The following is a 9,056-nucleotide window of genomic DNA, read 5'->3' as shown; positions in this document are numbered from 1 at the left end:
TAAAATGAAAATGGTAATTTTTAATATTTCACGGAAAGGGAAGTATTTTTATCTTGTATCACAGTGGTAATGAATAGTCCATCATTGCGTAACTTATTGTTCATTGATTTATCACATATGCACTTAAACACACACACACACACACACACACACAACATCGGGCTCACCCACAGGAACACACACACACACACACGCGCGCGCGCACACTGACTCACACACACACACATTAACACACCCCCACCACCAACACTTACACACACACCACCCACACCACACACAACACACACACACACGACACGCACCACCACACACAAACACACTTCTAACACACACACACACACACACACTTTCAGAAACACATAAACATATACACATACATGTATAAATACAGTTATACCACAGAACATAAATGTACCGCCTCAGTTATCTACACAATTCCACTAAAAAGCACTCATCATTTACATATGTATAGACACGCTAATTATGTGAGAATGTGGAATACCATATACCATGTGTATATTTCGTGACCTTTTAGGGCAGATTTCTATTCACGGAGTTTATAGTTAAGTATCTACAGTTAGCGTTCGTACGAAAGTTCTATAAGCCTATAAGCCAAATTAAACATCTAGAGTTACATTTTTTCCGAGAAATCTTCCGATCCCACCTAATACTCTTTCGCAAAACGTACTTCTCTCCAAAAAAGTTGTTTGCTGTATATGTTTATGTTCATATTCTAGACAATTTCCGCCAGCACGTCCACTATGTTTTTGGAGCAGTGTGACTCTCTGCAACGGTAGTGACACAACGCGTATATACATATATATATATAATATGAATATAATTATATATATATATATATATCTATATATATATTAATATCTATATATATATTAGTCTATACATCTATATATATATATATAATATATAATATATATATAATAATATAAACAATATGCGTATATAATGGATCTATATATATATATAGTATACCATCTATGCGTATGCTATCGATCGTCCTATCATCAGTGGTCTACTCTCATCAGTGAGGGTCATAGGGTGCGGGAATCCGGGTAAGGTCAATGCGAAATATAGGGATGTAAAGGGTAATCAACATAAAGAGGTATAAATAGCGAGAGGATATGGTGGGCGGTATGTGAATCAGTGTGAGTGTGGAAAGGTTGTATATGTGTGTGCTATTGGGATTTCGTTGTTTCGGTCTGTGATTGTATGTGGTGTGTCTACGTTATTATGTCTGTTATGTGTGTTATGTGATTATGTCAGTTGTATTGATATGCTTTTGTACAGTTAGTGTATCTTGTTGGCAACGTAGGTGTGTATATTATGATCTATTTTCACCTGTGTTGGTGGTGTGTGTATGATGTGGTTGGTGTGTGTGTTGTGTGTGTGTTGTTTGTGATGTGTGTGTGTGTTGTGTGTGGTGTGTGTGTGGTGTGTGTTGTGTGGTGGAGTGTGTGTGATCAGATAGATAGACAGATAGAAAAACAGATTAACATAGATATTGATACACAGAAATATGCAGATTGTAGATAATAACACATAGCTGTTTACAAATTATCGAAGCAACATGCAAAAAGAAAAGTGGATAAAAAGAAAAAAGAAACAAACAGACAAACAAACAAAATCCATATCCACATATCCTCCACCCTAAAGACAAAAATAAAAACCAAAATAACGAAACAAGTCAGAATAAACACTGAAACTTATGAAGCGAAAAAAGTAAAAAGGTTTTGGGGTCACGACTTGGCACAGGCTTTCGTAACCACTGTGCTGCTCTCTCCGTAGTGCGCTGGAACTAAGTCACAAAACCCTAGGATGATTATGATGTATGTGCGAAGGAGGCAAAACGCTTTTGCTTTCCTGTGTTTGGCGGTTGTGAGAGGAGGATCGAGGGAGGCGAGGGAGGGGAGGAAGGTGGAATAGAGAGAGGAGGAATAGAGATAGAGAGGGGAAAGGGAGAGGAGAAGGAAGGGAGGGAGGGAGGGCAGAGAAAGAAGAAGAAGGATAGGAAGTGGAGGAGGAGGAGGAGGAGGAGGAGAAGGGGAGGAAGGAGGGAGGATGGAGGAAGGGAAGGGATGGAGGGATGAAGGGAGGGAGGAGGGAAGGAAGGGAGGGGATGGAAGGAGGAGAGAGGGAGAGAGAAGGAAAGGGTGGGAGAGATAGATAGATAGAGAGATAGAGAGAGAGAGTTAGAAAGAGAGTTAGAGAGAGAGAGAGAGAGAGAGTGAGAGAGGCGAGAGAGAGAGAGAGAGAGAGAGAGAGCGAGAGAGTGGCGAGAGGAGAGAGAGAGAGTAAACCAAAACAAAAGAAAATCGATTTTAGAGGAATTCTATCGCGTTAAAAGGAATCTCGCATCACCTGGCGTATCGCCAGTGTTGCTTGATAGTGTAACATACACCGCTTTACGATTTGGAAACACCAGCGCCAAAACACAGGAAGAATAGTGAATTCTCTTTATTACAGTGGATATTTGATCTGCGTCACAATCAGCTTAGACCCACTATGCCAGGAATGCATGCAATAGGGGCTCATTGCGTGCGTGGGGAGTCTCCCTCGGCCCCCCTCCCCCTCCCCTTCTCTCTGTTCTCTGTCTCTCTGTTTGGATGGGAGGTCGATTCTGTTTCTCTTTTCTTTTTTTATCCTTTAATTCTTGTCTTGTCTGCTCTTGCTGTTTCTGTTTCTTTTCTTCGCTTCCTTTCTTTGGTCTTCTCTCTCTTCTCAGCTCCCCATGTTTTGTTTAGGTGAGAGAGAGAGAGGGAGAGAGAGAGAGAGAGAGAGAGAGAGGAGAGAGAGAGAGCGAAGAGAGAGAGAGAGGAGACGAGAGAAGAATGAGTCAAACAGAACAGACATACAGACAGACAGAGACATACAAGACATACAGACAGACAGACAGACAGACAGACAAACAAGACAGCCGACAGATAGACACGATACAGTGTAGAGGAGCGAAACAGATAGAGGAGAGAGAGAGACAAACGAAGCTCCAGTCCTTCGGATAAACCCAAAGGAAGCCTTTTTGTTCGTGAAGCTAATCGTCATCGTTACAAACCACTATGAGCATGATATTTTTCGAACATTTCCCCGTGAGTTGCGAATGTTTTGGCCTTGCTATTTGGTAAGCAATATTGGGTAAGTTTTCAAAACAGATAATGTTATGTCTAGATTTCACAAACGTTGTATTTGTAGTCCGATATATAGTATTTATAGCGTTTTTATAATATTTTATGTTTTCCTGATATCATGATTTCTTTTTTTTCTCTCATCTCTCTCTGTTTTTCTTTCCCCCTCCTCCCTTTCTCTTTTGTATATCTCGTTTTAACGCGTTTTTATCTTTGTAACGGTCATCAGCATCTGATATTGCATAATGATCCATACAGTTTAAATAGCCTTTACCCTTTCTTGGATATAATCTATCTAGTTATTTTAAAATACGTGCTCTTGGTATCATTTTTTTTTTACCTCCCCCCTCTCTCAATATATATATGTATGTATATATGTGTATATATATGTGTACACACAACACACCACACCACACACACTCCATAAAGAACACATAGGCACGAACACACACACACACGACACAAAACACACAAACAAACTACCAAGCAGACCCACCGACAACACACACACACACACACACGCATTATATATATTATATATAAATATATATATAATATATATAATATATATATATATAGTTTATAGTACTCATACCTATAACATCCTCTCTCTCTTCTCTCTCGTCTCCTCTCTCTCTCTCTCCTCCATCTCTCTCTCCATTATCTCTCTCTCTCTCTCTCTCTCTCTCTCGCGCGCTTTAACCTACTTCATATTTCCTTATTAGTTTCAAGTGTTAGCTTAGCAACTCTTAATATCCACACACACCACACACACACACACACACCCACACACCCACACCGACACACACACACACACACACACCCCACACACAGGCACACACACACACCACACATACACACCACACACACACATCCATCGAATAAGTGTCCATATATATTCCCGAGTGACCTTCTAAAAAACCATGAGGTCAAGAGATACTCTTAAGAAACGTTATAATTGAATATTTAAAGTTAAAGAATCGAAGCGGATCTAAGGCTTTAAGTTTCTCTGGTCACTACTAAACTTTTTTTTTCGGTCAAGGATATTCTTAAATTGTATCATTATCTTTTAACGAACCCTGCCCTGACGTGTTGTATTATATAATCGTTTCATGTATGCGTTGGGTGTATGTTATGTGTTGTGTATGTGTGTGTGTGTGTGTGTGTGTGTGTGTGTGTGTGTGTGTGTTTGTGTTGTGGGTGTGTGTGTGTGATTGTCAAGTGTGTGTGTGTATGTGTGGGTCTAAACTACTATCACCCAGTCCCAAGAGAAAGAGTGATTTCACCAAAATTACCTCACCAGGACTTAAACACCAGCAGCAGCTATAACAACAACACCACCACCACCGCATACACACCTACTGTACAACTGAACTCCGGACTCAATCGTACTGTTCAAAAATAGAAACAGGTCCGCGAGTGAAACAAAATCCTCGTTTCTGGAATGCCACTAAACATACAAATACATTAAGAAGGTTGTTAAGCTAAACTGCAAAAATGTAGTGATATGCACGTAGTATTTAGGCGAAAAAAAAAAACGAAGCTTATCTGAAAGAGTTTGAAAGAAAGGGTTGGGGGGGCAGAGGAAAAGGACAGAAGGAATACGGAGAAGAGGAAGGGAGAAAGAGAGAGGAGAAGGAGTAAGGAGGTGGTAGGGTTAAAGAAGGAGGTAGATGTAATAAGAAGGTATGGGAGACAGACTAGTAAGGAAATGAAAGAGAATGGTGAATGCAAAAAGAGGAAAAGTGATAATGCGAATGGAAAAACAGAGACCGATATGAAAGAAATGTGAGCAAAGAAAGAAGATATGAATGAAAAAAGGAGAAGAATAACGGAAAGATAGAACAAAATAGAGACATGAGCAAGAAGGGAAAATATATTTAATAATAAAGATATATATATATATCTATATATTATATATATATTATATAATATATAATATATATATATATATTATATTTTATATATTATAATAGTATCTCAAGGTAAGAAAACGAAGGAAAATAAAAGAGGAGAATAAGAGAAGGACAAGGAGAAAAAGCGTAATTAGAGGAAGGAGAGAGGAACAGATAGAAATAACAGAACGCTACTTTAATTAACCTCCTCCCGGCATTTATGCAATTTGCAGAACGCTTTGATTTTGCAAACCTATTTATAACTGCAACCTTAACTTCGCGCATTTTCTGAGAATCGTATTACCCACAATTTTCAGCCGAGTGGTTGAATAGCAAATGTGTATAAATACGTCAATACAGGTTAACGAAGATTGAATTTTTAACTAAGGAGAGATGTTAATGATGCGATCCTCAGATTAATTCATTGATTCTGACGAGGAAGGGAAAGAAAAAAAAAATCGGGACTTTCACTTTGTGAAGTTACCTTTTATTTAACTTTGTTTTATTTTGATTTATTATCATTATTATTATTTTATTATTGATCTACTTTGATACAGTGATACCTCTCTCTCTCTCTCTCCATCCGGTTCTCTCTCTCTCTCTCTCTTCTCTCTCTCTCTCTCTCTCTCTCTCTCTCTCTCTCTTTCTTTCTCTCTTTCTTTCCCTCTTTCTTTCTCTCTCTCTCTCTCTCTCTCTCTCTGTCTCTCTCTCTGTCTGTCTCTCTCTCTCTCTCTCTCTCTCTCTTTTCTCTCTCTCTCATTCACTCACTCACTCACTCGGCGATATTTGTTTAAACTAAATGATAGTGAAGGCTATCTTATCAGTCTATTCATATTAGTCTATCTATCCACATGTACTAAGTCTCTCTCTTTCCACATTTCACATAATCTCTTTTTCTCCTGTTCTTCAATATTCCTTTTTTGAATTAATTAATAACTTTCACTCACATCTGGCTCAGACAAATACCGCCGAACAGACCCTCAATGACATGTAGTATAGATCCTATTTGAAGTTATGCAACCGCTTCATACTGCAAGTTATTGAAAGCCCGTGAGACCGTCCCACCCTTTCTCAGGCGAAGTGACTTGAATAACATGTTTTCAGTGTTTGGCGCTCTGTGTTACGTCGATTCTTAGTCTGTGGGAAAGATTTCTCCTTGTTTTGTGTGTTTTTTCGTTATTTTCCTTTGTTTAATTCGTAATACCTAGAGAGGGAAAATGCAGGAAGGAGATGGAAATGGAGAATGGTTGAAAAATGGAAACAGGGGGGGGGGGGGGGGGGAGATAGATTTACATACAAGCGCATGTTCTCAAAACCGCACCAACATGCTCATTTTTCCTCTTTTTTTCCCAAATTGCTTTTCCACTGTGAGGAACTGTGATGTGTCCTCGCATGCAAAATACACGTACGAAGGAAAGAATCACTAACGAAGTCCTTTTTCACCCGGAATCAACTGAAAGGACGACTCTGCATCGCGACCGAAGATTAAGAGAGACAGCAAGAAAAGATTATATTCAGGTGACCGAGCAGCTCGGTTCCTTAAGTTCAGTCTGTCAGTGGATTGCGAAATAATTTCATAAAAGAATTTGCAACAAGACAGCTTCGTTGTGGCTTTTATTTTTGTTTTCATTATTATCATCATCAGTTTTATTATTCTTAATATCATTATTGTTATTGATATGTTGTTTTCGTTGCTGCTGTTATTATCAAAAGTCATTATTACTATCATTATTGCATCAGTTATATATTTATTCTAAATTTCATTAGTCTTCTTATCATTGCATCCCTACCATTTTGCAACTGTGAGTGTCATGTAAGCCTATCAGTCGCGTGCAGGCCGTAAAATCTCTTTTAATTTTGATTACCTTGTGTATATCATTATCCTTTCATCGTTTTATACGTGTTATCCGATATTGTTTTGTCCAACAGACTGCCCTTAATGTTGATATTTGATGCAAATACACACTGTTGATTTAAAACCAAGTTGATTTGTTAAAAGAAAATTACCAGATTCATTTGTTTCAAAGCAACAGCGGCAAACATCGGAGAATAACGGGATATGCACTTCAGATAATCCAGCTGTATGCACAAAACGGTTCAGCTTGAGAGCTAAGCCGTGAATGCAGCAGTCAGTTGCCGCTGCGAGGTTTTCAGCTTCTGAGTCGCTCTCTTTTTTCTCTGTTTTTCATCTGATCTATATATATATATATATATATATATATAGATATTATATAATAATATATATTATATATATATATATATATATAATACAATTATATATAATATCATATATAATATATTATATATATAATATATATATATATATATAATATATGATAATTTATAAAATATAAATATATAATATATATATATATGTATATATAACACACACACACTCTCTAAAATACACACACACACACAAACACACAGACACCACACACACACACACACACACACACACACACACACACTAGCCACCCATATATATAATTATATATATATCTATATTATATATATATATATCTATATATAATACTCCATATATATATATATATATTACATACAAGACACCAATTTTAACGAATGTAAATCAGGAATGAAGCCAAAGATACAGAATCCGCCGAGTTGGATGAACGAAACTGCTGATTGGAGACGCGAGATCTTTTGCAATTTTCCTAAAGTAATATTGAAATGGAAAAAGTCCGGTTTCCTTCCCCTTTGCACTGAGTGAAATTATTATCATATTATTTATCTTTATCTTATTGGGTCTGTGAATATAATCAATTTATGTCAGACGTTATAATTATTAGTGATAATTTGTGATGATGATAATGATGATCAGAACAATGAATTATGGATCACTATGATAATTTTTCTGTCAGTAGCATCACAGTCATACTCTACAGTGGTTATTATTCCGTTATTAAAACGATCATTATATTCCTTGTTTCAATTCTGGAATCATCATATTCGTCATTATTCATCACTACCACTGCTTCGTTGCCATTATCATATGTCTCTTAACATCATTGTCAATTCACCATTTTGAGATACCGTTTTATCATCATCATCGTTTTTTTTTTTTTATCTAATTACTCTTATCTCTCTTCATTGGTCCTTTCCTCTTGAAATAAATACAAAGAAAAACCAGAAGGCAAGTACAACAAACCACGCCACTCGCTCAGGCAGCTGTCCAGAACAGCACCACAAATGATGTCTCCATCCTCTTGTTCGTGTAGGTCAGGATTCATCCTCGGGGCTGGGATAATCAGATTGTGAATTCGAGTACGGACAGAGAAGTTCGTAGCGCTATGAACCGCGGTCGAATATCGGGCTGTATTTTTTTTTTCTTTCTATCGAAAATCTTTTTGGTGCATGCTTTTTTTCACTGTCAGCAATTGTTTTGTGATACTAATCGTCATCGGAATTTGTAATTGCATAGCTCAGACACACATACATACACACACACTAAACAACACACACAGCACTAACGCACACACACAAACACAACACACAACCAACGTTTACAAACTACCCATAAACACCACTCAACACACGCAAATACAACGCCCAACACACACAACACACATACACAAACTCATACACACAAACTCAAACCCAACAGAACACCAATAGCAACCAAATACAGGAACACACAGCCCATAAACAAAACCCTATACACACAGGCAAACTCATACACACAGAAACGTACAAACAAACAAAAACCTCTTATCCTAATCATTTGCAATGGAAAAGTGTCTGCTTTGATATCAACTTTCACCACTGTCATTTCCTGTTCCAGTCTCAGAAAGCACAAACCGGCAAAGCACCTAGACTCAGGACTAGTCCAGTCGCCAAATATCTTTTAGAGAGAGAAAAAAACAACAAAGAAATGAATAAACAGGAATATGATATAATTGAGAAAAGTCACAAAAATGGGTGGCAGCATTAAAAAAACATTGTACGGACGTTTATTAAAGGACACCAAACACATAAACATAAGCAATTTGAGTACAGATGAATT

The sequence above is a fragment of the Penaeus monodon genome, chromosome 39, assembly GCF_015228065.2.
Source record: "Penaeus monodon isolate SGIC_2016 chromosome 39, NSTDA_Pmon_1, whole genome shotgun sequence".
Taxonomy (NCBI): domain Eukaryota; kingdom Metazoa; phylum Arthropoda; class Malacostraca; order Decapoda; family Penaeidae; genus Penaeus; species Penaeus monodon.
The sequence above is the reverse complement of the archived record's forward strand: the minus strand, read 5'-3'. Positions refer to the sequence as shown.